Source organism: Myotis davidii, unplaced genomic scaffold, assembly GCF_000327345.1.
Source record: "Myotis davidii unplaced genomic scaffold, ASM32734v1 scaffold47, whole genome shotgun sequence".
Classification (NCBI taxonomy): domain Eukaryota; kingdom Metazoa; phylum Chordata; class Mammalia; order Chiroptera; family Vespertilionidae; genus Myotis; species Myotis davidii.
The window spans coordinates 449,311-459,354 of NW_006298163.1; positions in this window are offsets into that span (position 1 = coordinate 449,311).

Genomic DNA, 10,044 nt, shown 5'->3' on the forward strand with positions numbered 1-10,044 from the left:
TCAGTTGGTCTTTAAGTGGGAAAACAAAACAAAACACATTTTATGCCACACCAGGACCAAAGTTTTGCTTTTTTCAACATCATTTATGTAATACAGCCATAAAAGAAAATCACCAAATAATAAGTAGCCACCACAATAGTGGCAGCTACCATCTCCTATGCTACTATGTGCCAGGTGCTCTAAATACATAATATATAGTGGCACTAAATAAGGGCCTGCCCCTAATTTGGGCTGGGTACATAAGATCATTACATTTTAATACCAAATTTAAAATAAGGGGGTGGGTTAGTCTACAAATTATATAAGCATTAAATTCCAGTTTGTAGTCTAAGCAGCACTTTACAAAAAAAAATGTGTTTTCTCGGGCTAATGTATACAAACATTCCTTGTAGTATGTATTGCACACAACTGTATCCAGTCTTACGTATTCATAGCTGCCTTTATTGAACACTTCTCACTTCACACCAGGCACAGGTTGCCTCTTTTGGTCTTCACCACAAACCTGTGAGGAAGGCATTAGGTGAATGTGCTTGCCTTAGTGGAAGAAAGCTAGTGTGGAGAGCTCAGACCTCAGGAGGGAGAGCCGGGCTTGTATCTGCTTGGCCCCCAGAACCATGCTTATATTCTTCACACCCTCCCACCCTGTCTTAACATTCTTATTGAAAGGGCAAGGGCTACGCCCTCCATCTTGCCCCGAATCCTCCATTTTTGGGCAGAGCCATGTGCTCGGCAAGTCTTCTTCCCGGAAGCCCAAGCCTCTGCTAGCTACACCCAGGATTTCTTTAAACTAACCAATGATAATCAAGGGACATGCAGACCATAGATATGACCACATCATGTGTAACTAGACACAGATGTGTGCCTGGCCAATTGGCAGGGCCCACAGTCCCCTCTCCTCCCCTTACTCCAGCCCCCTATAAAACTCCTCTTCCCACCAGGCTAGCTCTCTCTGCCACTTGGCTTGCCGTTGCGTCGGTGAGTGTGGTCGGGGAGCCGAACTAGTTCGAATAAAGACTCTTTGCTTTTGCATCAGACAAGGCTGGCTCCCTGGTGTGGTCTATTGGGGATCTTGAAATCTGGGCATAACACTTATCTAATCTTTAATTCTTATTATTTCTTCATACAGCTTCTTATCCTTGAGATCAAGCATACTAGTATATAATTGAGTAAAGCTAATTGTCAGATTTTATTATTTTCATTATTTGTCTTGTGAATAAAACAAAACAAAACAAAACAAAAAAACCCTAATGGGCCTGCTGTTTAATTATCTGGTATACATACCTACTGATATGTTCACATCTGAAGGAGACTAATACAGTCAGTACCCAAACAACTCAGAGAACTTATCTGACAACTGCCATGCTGGCTTTTGGTGACCAGAATGTAAGCCTCCTTTTCACTTATTGCATAGACCCCATTTTGCTTCCCAGAGAGACTATAAGTTAATTGAGAACAAGTACAGTATTTGACACTGTAATTATCTGACAGATGCTAAAACATGCAGCCCACTCTGTGCTTTGATAGGGTAAGTGTATATTATGTTTTGTGTTCAATAAATATAAGCTGAACTGGCGCTAACTTGATTGACTCAAGACTGTGAGAATTTGGTTCACAGCCTACCTCTCCATGCCATGCCAGCTCAGTGTCTTATGAAATGAGATGATAATAGACATAAGCCTCATAGTTGATTTCAACCTCTACTATACTTCAGAAGACCATTATCATCACCAAACACAGCCTTTTAAAAAATATATGTTTTTTCCCTGAAACCAGTTTGGCTCAATGGATAGAGTGTCGGCCTGCGGACTGAAAGGTCCCGGGTTCCATCCCGGTCAAGGGCAGGTACCTGGGTTGCGGGCACATCCCCAAGGGATGTGCAGGAAGCAGCTGATCGATGTTTCTCTCTCATCGATGTTTCTACCTCTCTATCTCTCTCCCTTATTCTCTGTAAAAAATCAATAAAATATATTTAAAAGAAATAAAAAAATAAAAAAAACGTATGTTTTTTTGACTTTTTAGAGAGAGAAAGGGAGACAGAGATCAAGAGAGAGAAACATTGATTGGCTGCTTCCCACACGCCCCTTACTGGTGATTGAGCCCACAACCAAAACATGTGCCCTGACCCGGAATCAAATCTGCAACATTTCAGTGCACAGGACAACACCCCATCAACTGAGCCACACTGGCCAAGGCGAAACACAGCCTTTGAAATAATTACATAGAACAGCTTTAATGCTAAACCACCTCTTAATCTTCCTCTTACCCACTAAATTCCTCCATATAGCACAGGGGTCATCAAACTATGGCCCGCGGGCCACATGCAAATATAAATATTATATTTGTTCCTATTTTGTTTTTTTACTTCAAAATAAGATATGTGCAGTGTGCATAGGAATATGTTCATAGTTTTTTTTTTAAACTATAGTCCAGCCCTCCAACGGTCTGAGGGACAGTGAACTGGCCCCCTGTTTAAAAAGTTTGAGGACCCCTGATATAGTCAATCATTCATCAAAACTTTAAGGATCTATTGCTGCTGAGGAAAATGGTAGGGAGAGAGAATTCTTGAACCTCTGTCTCCTCCATCCTGCAAGCTTGGCTACTTTACCTTTTCTCCTTTCAAAACTTTTTCTCCTTGTGTTATATCCTCACCTTGTTTTCATTTTGTAATTCTCTCTCTCTCTTTTTAAATCTTCATTGTTGAAAGTGTTACATTTATCCCCTCCCATCCCTCCCATTGATCTCTTCCAGCATGCCCCTGCCCCTCGCCCCAGGCCTTCACCACTTATTTTCTGTGTCCATGGGTTATGCATATATGCATACAAGTTCTTTAGTTGATCTCTTCAGTTGATTTCCTCCACTGTAATTCTTTTATTTCCAAAGCCTTTCTATTATTTTTTCTATATATCAGGTCCTGTGTATCAAACCATATTTGTTTGCATTATTCTTTTTAGATATTCAAAATACGTGTCTCCTTTTCAAACATTACTCACAGTGATATTGACATTACTTTGCAAGTGTTTATGTTCTACTATTTGTTTTAACTAAGATTATTACACCTAAGGGCATAGGGGACCACTTCTAAATTCAACCTACTTTTTTCCCCAAAAAATATATTTTATTGATTTTACAGAGAGGAAGGGAGAGGAATAGAGGGTTAGGAACATTAATGAGAGAGAAACATCAATAGGCTGCCTCTTGCTCACCCCTACTGGGGATGAACCTATAACGAAGGTACATGCCCTTGACCAGAATCAAACCCGAGACCCTTCTGTCTGTGGGCCGACTCTCTATCCACTGAGCCAAACCAGTTAGGGCCAGCCTGCTTTTTAGGTAATTTTTTAAATTGTCTTCTCTTCATTTCATTGGTGAGGGAGGAATTCCCACCTTAGAGAGATGGTTATAACCAACACATGACACTTGATACTGGACAGATGAGAAAAGCAGCAGTTTATAAGTTACATATGCTCATAGCTCAAGGGTGGAGAACACTGTCTGCTGCACAGGAACACACGGGAGTGCACTTGGAAGCAGCGTGAATAACCAGGGGCTGTGGGAAGCCAACTTTATAGTACCAAGAGTGAGGTGGGCCCAGCTTCCTGCATGAGGATGTGGTTGATTTGCTTGAATATTTCCTCAGGATGTCAGGGACCTGAAACTCACTACTCAAGAATAAGCAAGAACTGGCGTGACCCCATGATAAGAAGATCTGTCTGGCTAGGGACCTTATCTGCAGGAGCCGCATGGGGAGGAGATCTTATAGTTAGGTCATTTAAGACCCTCCTGGTTTCCACAAATGATGAGGTACACATACTATTGGGTCTTAATTTTAATTCTTATGCCACAAAAATGGGCATGTTACCTAAAGAGAAGAGGAAGTTCTCTTTTCCTGTAAATCCCAAAGAATATAATTATATATTATGTGTGAAAATAGAATTAAGAGCATTGTTCATAATAAATGTTCAGAATACCTATCTGGCCTGAACAATTGAACCCAAGTGTATGAAGACAGAGACTCAAACTCCCAAAGTCTCTGTTTGTTTGTTTTTAATATATATTCTTTTTTATTTCAAAGAGGAAGGCAGAGGAAGAGAGAGATAGAAACAGCAATGATGAGAAAGAATCACTGATTAGCTGCCACCTGCACGCCCCTCACTGGGGATTGAGCCCACAACCCAGGCATGTGTACTGACCGGGAATTGAACTGTGGGCTCCTCTTTCATAGGTCAACGTTCAACCACTGAACCACACTGGCCAGGCCCAAAGTTTCTTCAAGCCTGCTACTATCAGGACCTGTCTTCCTGGCATATGCAGGTTTGGCCATACAGTTTATATACTGACTGTCTACCTCTGAGAGTGACAGGAGAACCGGTGACTATGACCCAACCACCCTCGCACTTTCCAATCTACAAAAGTGCTCTAAGAGGGTGTATGGTGAATTCTCTGTTAGTAAAGCTAAATGTCTACTAATTTTGGACAGGTATTAATATTATACTTAGTTTGTGCAAGAGATATTCCATATGCATTTAAGGAGGCATTTTTAACAAAATAACCAAGCAAGCAGAAAAGGAAAGCTTGCAATATTTTATTCTATATGGTCAATATTTTTTTTTCTAAAATTATTTTAGAATTAATTTTCAGATATTTTAATATGTTTTTTATTGATTTTTAGAGAAGAGGGGAGAGGGATAGAGAAATATTCTTGAGTCACACTTGCCAGACAACTTTTCAGACACTTTTATTGCCTGGAAAACCCAAGGTCTTTAACATGGACAGTGAGCATCCTCCCAGTTTGTATTCCTCTCTCCTCTCTGCCTTGATATGCCAATTTTGCCTTTGCTAACAGAGTGTCAATGTGAGCCAGGGTTACTGTATGACTGAGGAAGGAGCACTTGATTCCACTCAAATAAGTTGATCTGTGTTACTAAGTATGGTAATATGCACTTCTTTTCCAATCAGGAAATATAGGTTTTTTAAAAGCATTTGTCTTTTCCCATTAATTTTTCTTTGAGAATCTTGAACAGACAAAGCAAGGCTTTTGCTAAACTGTGGGAACATGTAGATTATCCTGTACAAACATGAACCATTTCCTTCCTAGCATTTTCTCCCCTTATAAAGAATAGCAATTTTTGTCATTGTTTTTGAACATGGTCTCAAGGGTTAACGGGAAGCAACATTTACAGTGGCCTTTCAGCCGAAAGCCTAGAGTGACCACTATTCTTACGGGCCATATCCTGCCATTGATTTTTACATAGAAATCCCCATTGATTTCAGTAGGGAGTTCTTCCCTTAGATCAATGGCAGGATATTGTTAACGACATTAAACATAAAGGACCCTTGAGTTAACAACAGAACTAAAATTTAGACATAAACTCATTTAACAATAATTGGCTTTCAAAGTTTCATCAGAAAAGAAAGCATTTCAAAATGCCTTTTTTCCCCTTAAAGTAAATATGGATAAGATTTCTTATTCCCAAATCATTATTCCCTTAGATTTGGCTTTTTGCTGTTTATATTTCTCAAACTCACATTTTCATTAGTACCTCTAATAGAGTTAAGATATATATTTTTTAAAGAAACATGGTTTTTGCCCTCAAACAATATAATATCTCATAGGGAGGAAAGATAGGTGCACATATAAGTAGTACAAAGTGGGAGAAACAGGGAGAGAGGACTGAGGGGAGAGTGTTTCAAACTTTTGGGTATTTAAAAAAAATACGATGTATCTATACAAGTTCTCAAATAATAGAAGTAAAAAATTAAAAATTTCGTTATCCATATTTTCTGATGTATTGACTATTTGTATTACTCATATTTTAAGCCAGAAGCAGGAAATTACCTGCAAGCAGAATGGGCTAATACTAGTGTAATCCTACCTCTCAATATTCCTGGGAAATCCTACTTGTCCTGATGTCCCATAGTTATTATTAAGAGCATCCTTTACACTCTCAAAAGTGACCCCATTTAGCTGATGAAAGCCACAACCACACTGTTAGCAATGCTGATGTCAAAATCTATCTCAGTGATGCAAGTCAATGATGAAAATGGAAAAGGGGGTATGGAAGATGCTGATATGTGGATCCAGGATTCAGAGTTTTGGGGGCTTGGTCTCTTGGTCCAAGGTTAGGCTGAATAGGCAGTGCCTGACAGTGTGACCCCTAAAGCCACCTGAAGCAATAGAGATGGGCTCTTCTATGTTCCATGATCTTAGGTTCTGTCCATTCTATTCTCTCCTTTTCTATTTTTTTTTTTCATTCTGTCTCAAGCTCTTTTTTTTTCCATTCTCTGTTTCTTCCCCATCCTAGCATTGCTGGATGTTTTGCCTTAAGTCATCTGCTCTGCTGGCCTGCTCAAGAACCCTCAGAACTCCTCCTCGTTGTTAGAAAGCCTTTCAGACCTGCCAGCTAGTCAGTCAACAAATGTTTTCTGAACAACTGTTTTGCTCCTGACAGTAAGTACTAGGGATTCGAAGGTGAAAAGCCAACAAGAGCTCTGATCATTTCCAGATTTGGGTTTTACATGGGTTCACCATGCAGGACAGGCACCACATATGGGAGATTTCAAATTTTCAGACCAACTTCCAGTTTCAAGTCCAGCATGTAAGAAGCTTGGATGGCATCACTTCATTCTAACAACTGTTATCAGAGAAAAATGTGCCCCTGTTGCTTATAGTAGTGGGGCTCTTGTGGTGCCACTGGAATAAACATTTCCAGAGGCCCCCACAAGAGGGTGAGGTATGGTAGAAAGCTTTATTTTCATGGAACTGCATCCCTCAGTTCCCAAAGTCCCATGTCCCTTAGTCCAGTATAGAAGAAGGGTAGCTGGGGTTTCAGTAGAGATAGAAGCAAAGCCAGTGTCCATAGTTTCCTTTCCATGTTGGATCTGGGTCCAGTTCATTAGCAGGCTAGTTACAGTCCATTAGTCCATTGTGTGTGGAGTCGACATAGCCGTAAGCCATGTGGGGGAATGCAGGGAAGCAGGAGCAAAAGAGTCACATGAGTCCCAGAGCGAACTTCTTTGTTCAGGGAATTAAGTTTCCCAAATATCTGCCTGTATGCAGTGGCCACACACATTCTGGCCAATGATCTCTGTTCCCTTGTCATCCCAACTTACTGGGCATGAGTCTGTCTTCTCTTTGTCCAGTCCCCTACTCCCAATGATTTGCAGGGAACATGCCTATAATGTCTGGCCTTCCCTTTGCTCATTTCCTATTATTAATAATTAGCTAATTACAATGGTATCACAACAAGTGAAAAACTGTAAAATCAACAATTGTCCTGAGATCTGTAAGAGAAGGGAGATCACAGGACCGTGTACTGGAGTAGAAACCCACAAGTGGCAGCCTCCCTGGAAGCCAGTGGTAAAGAAGAAAACCTGAGCTATAAGGAACTGTACTTGAATTATGTTGCTTGGAGTCTGAGAATTAAAAACTTCAGGGAGATCCAGATATAGAAGATCCTTTTACCTAGTACCTCATGTCAGGTTACCAAGAAAAAATTACAAATTTTCTGACAAATTTGTGAATAATAAACACATAAAATTGTCTGAATGTTTCATCAGTCTGAACAACTTAGATTATAGCCAGGAAATCTGAAACTCTGGGGAATCATATTTGGTTTACTCATTTATATTTGAAATTGACATTAATCTCATTTAAACATGTTTAATGAACAATCAGTAAAATTTGATATAAGTAGATGTCACAAATCTATTCCATTTTAAACAAAGGAATTGTGTGGATAAAATGAAAAACAATAGGGAAGCTTTGCTCTTTGGGCATAATAACATCTGATTGACAGATTTAAAAGATTGTATCAGCCTAATGTTTACTCTTTTTTTTTTTTTTAGTGTTAAGTTGTTTCTTTGTTTTTCCACCTTTTCATACACCAAATAATGAATCTCAGCTTTTACCCAAGGTAAGCTGCTTATGTTGACATTCTGGGAGTGAAAGCTTAAATGTGAAGAAATGGCTATGAACACAGGCAAATTTATAGTTAAAATGGCTCAGACATTTGGCTCCCAGAAACTTCATTTAGCAAGGGGAAGGAAGTTTATGTAGCTCTTACAGTTATTTTATAGGAACCTGAGCTCACCATCTCTACCTACCAGCTCCCTCTTTCACTACACCCAGCAATTAAGAATGGGCCTGGATCTGGACATTCATGTGCAAGTGTGGCATTTGGATTTAGCCTCATTTGTCAACAACAAAAACCCATGTGAATAACAAAAGGATGAAGCTTTAATTAATGTGAAGCTAAGAGAGGATGTGCAAACTGTCAATTTCTTCCTAGCTTGTAGAGGGCCGCCTGGGAGGCACCTAGGCATTTTCTTATAATTATTGTCAGCTGAACTCAGAGCATAGGCAGAGCCACGCCCTGGGAACATGCTTTCCCCAAGAAGGCTGGACATGTTAATCAGGCAGGGGCGGAACTAGATATGTAAATCTAGGCCTTTAAAATAAACCTGCTGTGTGGCTCAGCCCGCTTTTTGCCGCCTCTCCATCAGAGAGGATGGCGCCCACCTGGCCCCAGCTTAAAATCTATTTCTGCATCTTGGTCTTTCTTTAATTTCTTAATCCCCAGCTCCTCAGCAAATGGACTGTTTCCTTTACCATGCGGGACATGGAGAAGAGAGAAACAGCCCCCCACACTAGCTGAGTGGGAGGCAGCTGTTCAAGAACCTTTTGCAATCTCAAATAAACAATAGTCATGCAAAAAAAAAAAAGGTTAAATCTGAGAAGTTGTATAAAAAATAATCTCTCTCTTTTTAAGGATTAAAAGAAACAGAAAATATGTCATTTCCCCTAATTCCTTCTGTGTCATATAAAATCATTACACAAGATTAGACACCTGTTTGCAGTGGCCGCACCCATTCTGGCCAATGACCTCTGTTTCCTTGTCATCCCAACTTACTGGGCATGAGTCTGTCTTCTCTTTGTCCAGTCCCCTACTCCCAATGATTTGCAGGGAACATGCCTATAATGTCTGGCCTTCCCTTTGCTCATTTCCTATTATTAGTAATTAGCTAATTACAATGGTATCACAACAAGTGAAAAACTGTAAATCAACAATTGTCCTGAGATCTGTAAGAGAAGGGAGGTTTCCCTTCTTCTTTGTACCTGAACTTACCCTCTCATAAACTGAAACAAGTACTGCAGATCATCATACATTCATAAAGACATAGGGCAGCCTATTTATTTGGGGAAATACATGCTTAGTCATCTATTTCTCCACCTAATTATTCTTCTGCCCCCACTTCCAGGAATTATTTCAGTTGAGAACACCAGTTATTCACTCACCATCCCCCAATCTTCCTTGGCTGGGCCATCTCTCAACTCATAATGGGACAATTTGAAACACAAACCAACCCAGGGGAGTGGACCATCTCTGGGCACATATGTTGCTGCCTTAGTTTCTTCCATGTGCCCTATTGCTGGGGCTTCCCTGTCAGCAGCTTAAGCTGCTGTCTAGAATTCTCCCTTCTCACCTTCCATCAACACATACACATATTAGGATCTCCAGATGCAGCTCTCTGCAAACTTTAGATTTATCAAGCTAAAGGTTTAAGAAAATAGTAATAAAATCTATTGATGACATACAGGCTTGATAGAAAAGAAACAATGCAAACAAACATAGTGACACTGAAATACTCAAAAATAGGATTTACATGATAATAGGGGGATAGGTTACCTATTTACTATACTACCTGCAAATGATTACAGAAAGTTGTCATGTTTTTCATGGTGAAGGGACTGGAGTCCGTGTTGATGAAAACACCTTGGTGGCTGCAGTGACTGGCAGTGGCTGCAGCAGTGGGGTGACGGGGTTGGTGCCTTCCCCTAATCAGCCCAGTCACCTCCTACAAAGGGAGGCCAGACTGTGGCTTAGGCCTGCTTCCCAAGGGGAGCAGGGAGTGGGCCTAAGCCATCAGTAGGACATCCCCTGAGGGCTCCCAGTATGTGAGAGGTATCCCCCTCAGGCTGGGCTGAGGGATCCCCCCCCCCAAGTGCAAAAATTTCGTGCACCGGGCCCCTAGTGTTAAATAAAC